Source organism: Equus przewalskii, chromosome 1, assembly GCF_037783145.1.
Source record: "Equus przewalskii isolate Varuska chromosome 1, EquPr2, whole genome shotgun sequence".
Lineage (NCBI taxonomy): Eukaryota > Metazoa > Chordata > Mammalia > Perissodactyla > Equidae > Equus > Equus przewalskii.
This window is the reverse complement of record NC_091831.1, coordinates 88,660,930-88,672,548: the sequence shown is the minus strand read 5'-3', so window position 1 is coordinate 88,672,548 and position 11,619 is coordinate 88,660,930.

Below are 11,619 nucleotides of genomic sequence, written 5' to 3'. Positions count from 1 at the left end.
GTGATAGTGGAATTTCTAAGCCTCAAATTAGAGGAAGAAAATATATCATACAGAAATTATTAATACATTTGATCACATAAAAATCCACATATCTTAAAATGGTATTAAAATTTGAGGCAAACTACAAACTGGCCAAATTCTGTTGTAAAATCTTTGACAAAGAATTATTTTTTAAATAATCTTATACAGAGTCTTTATCAATCAATAAAAAACTAAAACTCAATGGAAAATTAGTAACAGTCACAATTAGGGAATTAACAAAATATAAGGCACAAATACTCAATAAATTTATGAAATCTAGTTCAATCTCACTAAGAATCAAATAAAATCCTATTCATTCCATGATGTGTAGATTCCAACACGTCTAACAGGCAGTTTTCTTTAATCCAGTGTTATTCTCTGCTGCCGGGTGTGAACTTGTCTAGACAGCATCCTGGCAATATGTTAACACTTGTCTAAACATGCTCATAACCTTTTCACCAATAATTCCGCTTCTACACATTTTATCTAAGGGAATTATTTGAAATGTGTGCAAATGTATTTTCCCATTCCTATTCCTTACAGCATTTAAAAATAACCCCAAACTAGAAATATCCAAATTATCAAATGTTGAGATTGATTAAATAAACACATAAATCCATATAATGGAAACCATACAGATGTTAAAAATGCTGTTGTAGAAATGCCACCATCTTAATAAATTGTTTAGTGAAGAAAGTCGGTTGTGGAGAAGACATGATACATTTGAAATGTACAGGGGTGTGTATGTGCTTGTGTATGGCCTCAGTCGTGAGTTGGCATCCTGTTGTTCCCCTCCTGACTTGTGTCCCGAGGCTGGCTACTCCTGCAAGGGCACTGAAAGTGCACGTAATTGAGGTCTTGTCAGTCTTTTTTATCAGGTTTCCCTGGACTGGGACTCGAAGCTGCCTGCACCACTATTTCTAGCCACCCCAGGGGCCCCAGCTGGCAGCTTTGCTTGCATTGAAGCCAATAGGAGGAGAACATGTGCAGGGGGTGGCCAGGGCTTTGCCAGGGTCCCCCTACACCTGCAGTAATGATAGAGAGGCTGTGTCAGCCTTGATGAGCTCAGAGCTGCCCGCCACCCTCAGTCAATTTGCTTCAACAGTCCGAGCTGGGCAGCCCTCCTCTGACGGGATGGATAGAGCAGAGAGAAGCTGTTGCATGGGGCAAACACGTGTTTCAGAGACAAGTAATTATGTTGTCCTTTCATCCCCAGCAAAGATAAGGGCCAGAAAGTATTTTCTTGAAGCCGAGAAGTCTATATGCTGACATCAGTGTACCAGCTTCTTTAAATGAACTGTCTTTAAGATGATAGTGGATTTGAGGATTTTTATATTTAGTGAGAAATAAATAAAATCTTGACCACAATATTTCTTTATTTAAAATAAAATAAATTTAAGAATATAAACCTATTGCATTAGAATACCAATATAGAAATTATTCTGCAATTACTGTTAGGAATGTCCCTCAAAATTCTGACTTGTGTGGCATCACCTCCTCTTGTAGCTGCCAGTTTCCTGACACTACAGCATAAAAGTGTGGGAAGTGAGCAAATCCTGAAAGTTACAAAACCTCTAATAAGGATTTTTTTTGTTGTCTACCTTCCGTGTGATTGCTTTTAAATCATAAATTAGTTGGTAATGGTAAGAAGTGCTATGGAATAGAAAAACTTAATCAGGAGAGCACCAGTGGTACTTCAATATGTGACTTCCGACACTTCAATTTTTCAGTTGTAATGGACATTTCAGGTGAAGAACCTATTTGTTGTAAAGACATACTTGTGTATTTAACTATTTAAATTTTGAGATAAATTTGTGAGTTCATCCTGCTGTTTTCAAAGTTTCTCAGTACTAAAGGTGATGTGATGGCTTGATTTGTATGATGCTTCTATTTCTCTCCCATCAATGCTATGCAGAGGCAGGGTAAGCCTGTTTGCTCAAATAAAAAATTAAAAGGCAACCGAGTCATGGATTTAAATCTATATTGCAGAGCTTCATAATTTTGCACAATTCAGTAAGACCTCAGTATTTCCTTTTTTGCTAACTCACAGGCTGGAAGAAGAATTAATGAGAAATTTCACCTGAAGTGTTCCATGATGTCTCTATTAAATTAGATATCACTTAAATTTGGAATATGTTTTCCAGGTATTGTTTTTATTATTATTGACTTTGAAAAAGAGGAAACATAGCACACTTAGATTATAGATGTGAATAGTTCAGTTCAGCTTCTTAATAAAAATGCTTGAGCATCTACGAGGCATGCAGCATTCTCTACATGCTCTAGACAGTGTGCTACATAGAGTGACGAGTGAGGCGTGGTTTCTGTTCCAGAGAGACTTATGATCGAGGAGATAGGACTTTAGACATTTGCCTGTTCCGTAGTGTAGTGTCATTGTCTGCCTAGGAGAGAGGGGGTGTTAGGTTATGGTGGAGAGACACTGCGTCATCGGCCCGGACACAGAATAAATGACCCATTTAGGACTAGAGAACATCTGAGTGGCCATTCTTTTTAATAACATTCCAACATAATTTCTGGAGAGAAGGGATAACGTACTGAAGCAAGAGTGGACTGAGGAATCAGAAAGATGCATCTTCAAGTCCTTGTTTTGTACTGTACGAGAATTTTATGTTTGGGGGCAAATGACTAATGTCTCTGAATCTCAGTTTTCTCGTCTGTAAAATGGAGACAATGCAAAGAGGATGAAAGGAAATAATAAGCAAAAAGCAATGTCTCAGTTCCTTACTCCCAGTAGGTGTTCAAGGATGGTAGATTTTATTTGTCGTAATAAGGGCTAGGAAAGGGCTGATGTCTGGATAAGGGGGGTTTCAGAGAATCATGTTCCAAGTCAAAGAAGACGACCAAAGGCCGTCAGGTTATCTGTGTGTAAGATCATGTGGTCAAAGACTGTAGATCAGAAACGAGAGTTCCAGAAACAGCACAGGGATCAGAACCTTTGTCATTTCCCTGTTGCGGTTTTCATCACTTCTTCTTCATATGCTCCATCTCTTTTCTCAGAACAGCAGTGAACGTGTTGAATAATTAGATTCTGTGCTTTTATACTTCAGGACAAGGAAGGAGGGGGTTGGTGGAAAGGCAAGGCTAAGGAGGAGTGTGAATTTAAGACTTGGAATAAAGGCAAAGGTAACCACTGAGAGACAGCAAGGAATGTGGCCCAAAGTCCTGAGGCTCCGGGCAGAAAGTGAGTGGAGTGAGAACAAAGTGTGGCCCTGCCGGCTCAGGCCAGGGTGCCCCTGGTTTTCCAGCACTGGCCTGCTGCAGGGCATGAGATGGCAGGACGAGAGGTGAAAGCTGGAAACTTCTGGAGGCCTGACTCCCTAGAGAGGCTGCTCTACTCCTGCATCCTGGGGAGGCTGAAGGGAATTTGCTCCCTATTCCAGAGGTGGAACTCTAATAATCAGGCGAAACCACAGGTCACAGCCGGAGGAGGTGAAGGTGTAGAAGGAAGGAAGCCGCCCTGCCTGAAGCGGCCACGGGGGCTGTGGTGTCAGCCAGAAGACTCAAGAGTTTTCACCCTAATAGATGGAATTCTAAACACTCTGCATTAGTGTAAGCACAGGAACTCTGCTAAGCCCAATAAACTGCCTTATTTTAATCTTTTACAAGATATGTGTATGGCATTTATAATTTTTACTAATTGCCCCAATGTCCAGAAATGCACACAGATGTCCAGCAGAAGCTGCCCTTGGTGTGCTTGGTGGATTGTGACGAGCGCTTTGTTTGAGTGACAAGTTGATCCAGATGAAAGGGAACAGCAGACCAAAGGAGAAATTGTTAATTGGTCCATTAGTGACTTGGGAGAGAAGAAAACCTTACGCTTTAAACTGTTGTCATTTGACTGTAAGAAGAAATTTAATTTCTCTAAAATGGGAAAAAAGTACCATTCAAAACAGTCTACTTTAAGTGGAAAATTAAGAACTGTTTCTCAGGCTTTTTATCATCTCTTTAGAGGTAGATAGGTTTCTCATCTCAAGTTCTAACCAGATATAGATACAGATATAGATATATTGATTGTTATATTGATTCACGCATCCGTCGATCCTTACGTCCAGCACGCTACTCTCCCTCTCCTTCTGACATTCCTCACTTAACCAGAGGAAACAGACCTATCCCACATCAGTAGGAGGAAAGGAAGAGCGTTGTGCCGTGATTAAGCTTCCGCTTTTGAAGATCCCAAGACTGGATTGCAACTCTAGACCTATTGCTTACTTGCTATGTGATCGTACATAAGTTATTGACTCCCTCTAAGCCATTTATCCAGGAATAAAAATTAGGTAAAATAATGGTGTTATGAGCATTTCATGAGATACTGTTTGTAGAATACTTTGCATCTTTTCTGGTACTTGGTAAGCACTCATAAATGTTTTGCCTCATCATTAGTACTTTTGATATTGATAACTATACCAATAGTAAAAGTTTATTGGTAAAATCCAACAATAAGAAAGCAAACAGACGAAAAAATGGGCAGAAGATCTGAAAAAACACCTCACCAAAGAAGATATACAGGTGGCAAACAAACATATGAAAAGATGCTCAATACCATATGTCATTAGAGAAATGCAAGCTAAGACAACAATGAGATACCACTATGCATCTATTGGAATGGCCAAAATATGGAACACTGACAACACTAAATGCTGGTGAGGGTGTGCGGCAGCAGGAGCTCTCATTCACTGCTGGGGGGAATGCAAAATGGTGCAGCCACTTCGGAAGACAGTTTGGCGGTTTCTTACAAAGTTAAACATGCTGTTACCAAATGACCCAGCAACTGCACTCCTTGATATTTACTCAAAGGGGCTGAAAAATAATGTCCACACAACAACCTGCACGTGGGTATTTATAGTAGCTTTACTCCTAAAGGCCAACTCTTGGAAGCAGTCAAGATGTCTTCAATAGGTGAATGGATAAACAAACTGTGGTACAACTGTAAAACGGAATATTACTCAGTGATAAAAAGAAATGAGCTATTATGCCATGAAAACACACAGTGGAATCTTAGATGCATATTGCTGAAGCCTACATACTGTGTGATTCCAAGTAAATGACATTCTGGAAAAGGCAACACTGTGGAGAGAGTAAAAAGATCGGTGGTTGCCAGTTCTTGGGGGGAGGGATGGAAGAATGAATAGATGGAGCAGAGGGGATTTTTATAGCAGTGAAACTATTTTGCATGATACTGTAATGGTGGATAAATGGTGGATAATTACTGTATGTATGCGAAAACCCATAGGATGAACAACACAAAAAGTGAATCCTAAGGTAAACTATGGGCTTTAGTAAATAATAATAAATTATCCATATTGTCTCATCAACCTAACAAATGTACCCCACTAATGCAGGATGTTAATAAGAGGAGAAACTGTGTGTGTGGGGGAAGGGGGCTGACGGAGTGTATGAGAACTCTCTACTGTCCACTCAACCATTTTTTCTGTAAACCTACAAGTGCTCTAAAATATAGTTATTAATTAAAAAACACTGGAGATAAAAATAAACTTAAAAAGATTATAAAAGACAGTGGTATTCAAAGTCTCAAGAATCAGACCAGTATCAGACTTCTCAAGAACAATGGCACAATGCTTTCAAACTGGAGGGAACGTGATCTCAAATGTAGATGTGTATGCCGGGCCAAACCATCGCCTAAATGGGGGGAGACTAAAATCATTTTCAAACATGAGAAAAAAAGATTATTGATGCCATGACCAAAAGTCTGTAAAGTACACAGCGAGGCAGGAAGGAGAATTCAATGCTACTTTGGGGGAGATGTAGGAAGTGCTTGACAGAATAGCCCGTGAATCTTAGCAAGGAGCAGGTGACTAACAAATGGATAAGTGTGAGAAATATTTACTGGGTGGAGGGAGCAGAAGGAACACTAGCTTCAAGAATAAAGCAATCTGGAACATTCTGGAAACTGCCAATATTTTCATATGGCTGTGCTTTAGAGGAGTAACGGGAAATATAGTGAAGATGAAGCTCGGATGTGGAGTGGTCACCTTGGGAAGAACTGGTATGTTCTGCCAAGCTTCTGAACTTCACCTTTTAGACTAGGGACTGACAAACTTTCTCTGTAAATGGCCAGATAGTAAATATTTTTGCCTTTGTGAGCCATATGGTCGCGTGTACAACGACTCCCCTCAGCTGTTGTAGCCTTAAAGCAGCCATAGGCGATATGTAAACAATGGGAGGGGTTGTGTTCTAACACAACTCTGTTTATAAAACCGGGCAGTGGGCTGGGTTTGACCTGCAGCCCATAGTTTGCCAACCCCTCCTCCACACCACGGAGACTTAGAAAGAGTTTTAATCAAGCAAATAGACTTCATCATATTTGAGTTTTTAAAAAATTATCTTGATGGCAGTGCAAAGATGTACCAGGCAATAGTAGGGCTAGAGAGAGGAGGATTAGTTAAGAGACTTTGATGAGAATCTAGGCAAGATACAGAAAAGCCATGAGAGGCAATGGTGATGGAGATAGTGTGCAAGAGATGAAGTCGAAAATCTAAGGGGAGTACAATTAATAAAATGATGACGGATCAATTAGAGTACTTGAAAGGTATGGACAGTTGCTTTAGCTTCAATGACACAGATAGAATAAAAGAAAAAGGTAGGATAAAAGAAAAAGAAATTATAATTGGTAGAAAGACATTGGGTTTAGTTTTGAGGTTCCTGGAGTTCATCCAGAAATCTGAGTTACTGATGTATAAACGAGCCAAATGGTCTCTGTATATTGGCCCCTAGTTTGTTTATTTCTTCACAGCAGGCTGCGACCCATTAGGGCAAAAGCCTGCAAGGCCAAACTCAAAGTTTTACACACGCAGTTGTTTTAAATATAACACAAACGAGCAGATTCCTAGCAATTTAGAGCATGCTTGCTCTGCATACACCACAAAACTGCACCCAACATCTGCTGGCCATAGATAGAAAAAATCCTTGGTGCTATTGAAACCCTAAGCCCTATTGGAACTCTGTGACCCAGAGATTCCCTTCTGTGCTGCTGAGAGACATCATTTAGACATGTAGGCACCCTCTCTGATCCTCTTTGTCTCTGAGTTCCTTGCCTTCCCCCTCAGTGGTCTCATGCTGTGAGGGACTTACCCATATGCAAACGAACTGAAATAGCACCAAATAGCACCAATAACACTTGGTTATGTTTTTCTTGATCGGCTCCCAAAGCCCTCAACATCCTATCGTTACAGTGATAGATGTGACCTTTATTGGCATATATGGGATGTTTAATGTCAAAGGTGTGGGTGATTTTTTTCCCAGGGAGACCATATAGAGTGCGAAGAAGAGGTTACCGACAAAACCTTAGGGATTCCTCAGGAAATGTCATTACACAATGGCCAGGAAGAAGATGAGAAGCTTGAAAAAATTACTAAGAAGGAAATAAGACGATCAGTTGAGAATGGCACAAAGGAAAGAGGCAATTTCAAGAAAAAGGGAATGGTCTATCATCGAATTCCACAGAGAGGTCAAATAAGGCCAGAACTGGACACGATTCAGTGGATTTGGCTATTAGGGGCTTGTTGTAGGAGTGCTTTCTGTGGTACCATTGAGTCAAGCCTACTGATAGTACATTGAAAAGTGCCTAGAAAGTTTTGAAGATTAGGCACTGGGAGTGAGTAAAGCATAAACAGAGATGGATGGCTGAGTGACACAGAGGTTCTTGATGAGGATGAGAGTACGCAGTGATTCACACAGTGCTTGGTTTTCTCCAGTGGTCTGTGGACACCCAGAAAGATAACCAGTGAAGGAAAAATTGTGTCAATCTAAGGAGGAAGATTTTAAGGGCAGAAATCTTAGGTAAACAAAGAGGTAAAACGATCGCAGATGTTGGTGAGAGCATGTTTGGTGTGTTGAATCATAATGTTTACATTGGATAAAGAAAAACATGAATCCTTGACTAGATCTTGGCCCTAAAATAGAGATAAGTTGAAAGACATGAGTTTCCAAAGAATGCCAACAGCAGAAGCGTTGGGAATGAACGATAAGGAAGCCGGAAGGGAAGGACATTGTTAAAGCTCATATCTGGGGTAATGGAAAGAGAACATGGCTTCAACTCAAACTAAGATCTGACTTTCACTCTCTCACTTCCTACCTGGCTGATCTTTGCTGAATCACTTATCGCCTCTGAGCTCAGTTGAATGGTAAAGTGGAAAAATTTGCTTCTCTGTGGCATTCATTTGGTATCAGACTCAAGTAAAATAACAGGCGTGAGGCTGTTTCACGCAGATGTAAGACTGCTGTACTATAAGGCCTGTGGAATGTTGTATCCACAGCACTCGTGATTCTCTTTCTGTAAGAATGCAAAATATTCAGATCAATGGCTCTGAATCAAGACTGCTAATCATAATTTTCTACAGAGGCTTTTAAAAATACATATGCTCAGCTCCTGGTTCTCATTCCAGATTCAGAAGGGGAAAAGAAAGAAAAAGAAAAGAAGAAACCCTCCACAGCTGATTCTCATACGTGATTCAACAATAGGGACCCTAAACTCTTGAAACTGAACAGAATAAGACAAATTCCTGAATACCTCTGTGACGGTTTTTCTGAAATGGCAGAATCCTTTACTTTATTTGATTGTCTTTGAATAGAACAAATATTATGAGAAATACTAGATAAATTTTTCCCGCAAGTAATATTAAGACGTATTATTTTATTTTACAATTTTATGAGATAATTTTGGCTTATCTTTCTCATAAATACATTCCCATTTAAAGTATTTTTTATGGTAAATAAGTGGCAAGAGTATTACAGTCTTTGGGAAAATTGACAGAAAAGCGATTAAGTGAAGACTAAGTACTTGGGAAGATTGTGTATAGAATTGAATGGCCAAGGGAATGGGTGATCAAAAACAGCTTTTCGACATTTGGTATTTTAATACAATTGGTATTTTTATCGTGTTATATTTAAAAAAAAGTTTCAAATACGTGCACATTATTTCATTTTGTACACACAATACCCCTTCAAAGGTGATTGTCATTATTGCTAATGTACAAATACCAAAACCAAAGTTCATGGAGTGACTAACTGGCCCAGATGAACTTCAAAATCAGATGGTCTTACGTAAAAGGTCAGACCGTTGAAAGATCTCCCTGAACTGGGAGACAAAGGCAAAAACTGAGCCAGGTCCAGCGTGGCTGAGGTAAAATTACAATTTCGGTAGCATCAGTGAAAATGTCAAACTAGGGAGCTCCAAGAGTCTGTTTCTCCACAGAAACACTGAAAGATTGAGCAAAAATCCGTAAACAACTTTGTCAGAACTCTGGAAAACAGTAAAGTTTTAGAGAAAACAAGCAAACACTGACCCGAGGAAAAGGTGACACAGAAATGGCAGGAAAGCTTTGTGATGGTTTTACACGCCCATGCCCCTACCCACTCTCCAGCTGGCAGTAGACTTGAAGACAGAAGCTCAGGTTCCCAGCGTGAAACCGCTCCCTGGTTTTGGAGGGAGAAGAGCAGACCTTTTTCTCAAGGAATGTTGTGTGCCTTGACCCGTCTGTGGGCCACCTGAAGGACTGATGAAAGGCACTTGTCCTTGCTTTACATAATTTGGGACTTTTTCAGGGCAGAGAAGCAGCTATGGAGAGGGCATTTCTTGAAATAATTGTAAGGCAAATGCACGACCCATTGCCACGTGGGGCTAAAGACGTAAATAACAGACATGCTGGAAGCCTGGAGGAGAAGCTGGGCAAAGAGTTTCATAGGGAAATTAGAGAAAGGAAACTCATCCATGGACATCAGGGAATTTAGAAAGTCACACAGAGGCCCAGGGCAGTGCACATGCCCAGAAAAGTCCTGAGAAGGTCCTAAGGTCTCTCCTCTGGTTTGTCTCCAGGCCCAGCACAAGCCGAAAGTGAGGTCTAAGGCAGAGTTCAAAATAGGCTGGCCAAGCCCTGAGGGAGGACCCAGCACAGCCCCACTCTGCAAGGCTGAGGAGAGAGGTTTTCTTTTTTTCCCTTTTCGTTCTTTCTTTCTTCTTTCCATGCTGTCAAGGTGGAAACATTAGCCGATTACCAGCTAGAGGAAGAGACTTGACAGACCACACGTGACAAAGAATGCTACCTATACAAAAATAATTTAGAAAACTCACTCAACAAACAGCTACACCCAAAGCAAGCAATGAAAACAAACCCCGAGAAGGGAGGACGAATCACGTTTGCAGAGTTACTGCATTATAATATTCAAGGTATTCAATTTTCAGCAAAAAATTGGAAGCATGCAAAGAAACAACAAAGTATGGCTCAGGCACAGGAGAAACTAGGGGAAACTGTCCCTGAGGAATCACAGACACTGAAGAGCTTACTAGATAGAGACTCTAAATCAACTGCCTTAAATATGCGCAAAGAGCTAAAGGCAACCAGGAGAACAACGGCTCACCAAATAAAGACTATCAACAAAGAGATAGGAACTGTAAAAAAGAACCACACAGAAATTCTGCAGCTGAGAAGTATGTGACCTGAAATTAACAAGTCACCAGAGGGTGTCAAGACCAGATATGAGCAGGCAGAAAAAAGAATCAGAAAACTTGAAGATAGGTTAATTAGAATTGTCCAATACGAGAAGCAGAAAGAAAAGAGAATGAAGAAAATACACAGAGCCTAAGGTAAAAGACCTGTGAGATACGATCAAACATACTCATAAACCCCAAATGGGAGTCTCAGAAGAAGAGGGAATGGGGAAGAAAGAATATGTGAAGGAATTATGGCTGAAAACCTCCCAAATTTGATAATAGATGCAATTATAGAGATGCAGGAATCCCAGCGAACTCCCAATAAAGCATAAATGCAAAACAGATCCACACCGAGACATTATAACGAATCTGTTGAAAGTCAAAGACAGAGACAGCCTTAAAGTAGCAGTAAGGGAATGCGTGCAACCAGCCTGCCCACACCTTGATCTTGACTTGCAGCCTCCGGCACTGTGAGACAATGCCTATTGTTTAAGCCACCCAGCCTGGGGCATTTCGTTATGGCTGCCCTAGCAAAGTAACACAAGGTTCAAGGTACAAAATATTGCTTAAGAAATGAAGGAAGATCCAAACAAATGAAAAGATATCCTGTGTACACGGGTTGGAAGACTTAATATTATTAAGACAACAAGACTACCGAAAGCCATCTACGGATTCAGTATAATCCCTATTAAAATTCCAATGGCCTTTTTTGCAGAAATGGAAATGGTGATTCTCAAATTCACACGGAATTTCAAGGGTCCCCAAATAGTTAAAACAATATTGAAAAAGAACAAAGTTGGTGGACTCATACTTCTCAGTTTTAAAACTTGCTACAAAACTTCTGTGATCAAAACAGTGTGATATTGGCATGAGGATATCTATAGATCGATGCAATAGAATTGAGTCCAGAAGTAAACTGATATATCCATGGTCGACTAGTTTTTAACAAGAGAGAAAGAGTAGTTTCTTTGACAAATGATGCTGTAACAACTGGATAACCAAAGGCAAAAGCATGAAGTTGGGCCCTAGCTCAAACCATGTACAGTAATTAACTCAAAATGGATCAATGACCTTAATGTGAGAGCTGAAGCTATAAAACTTTGTTTTTTCTTTTTGAGGAAGGTTAGCACTGA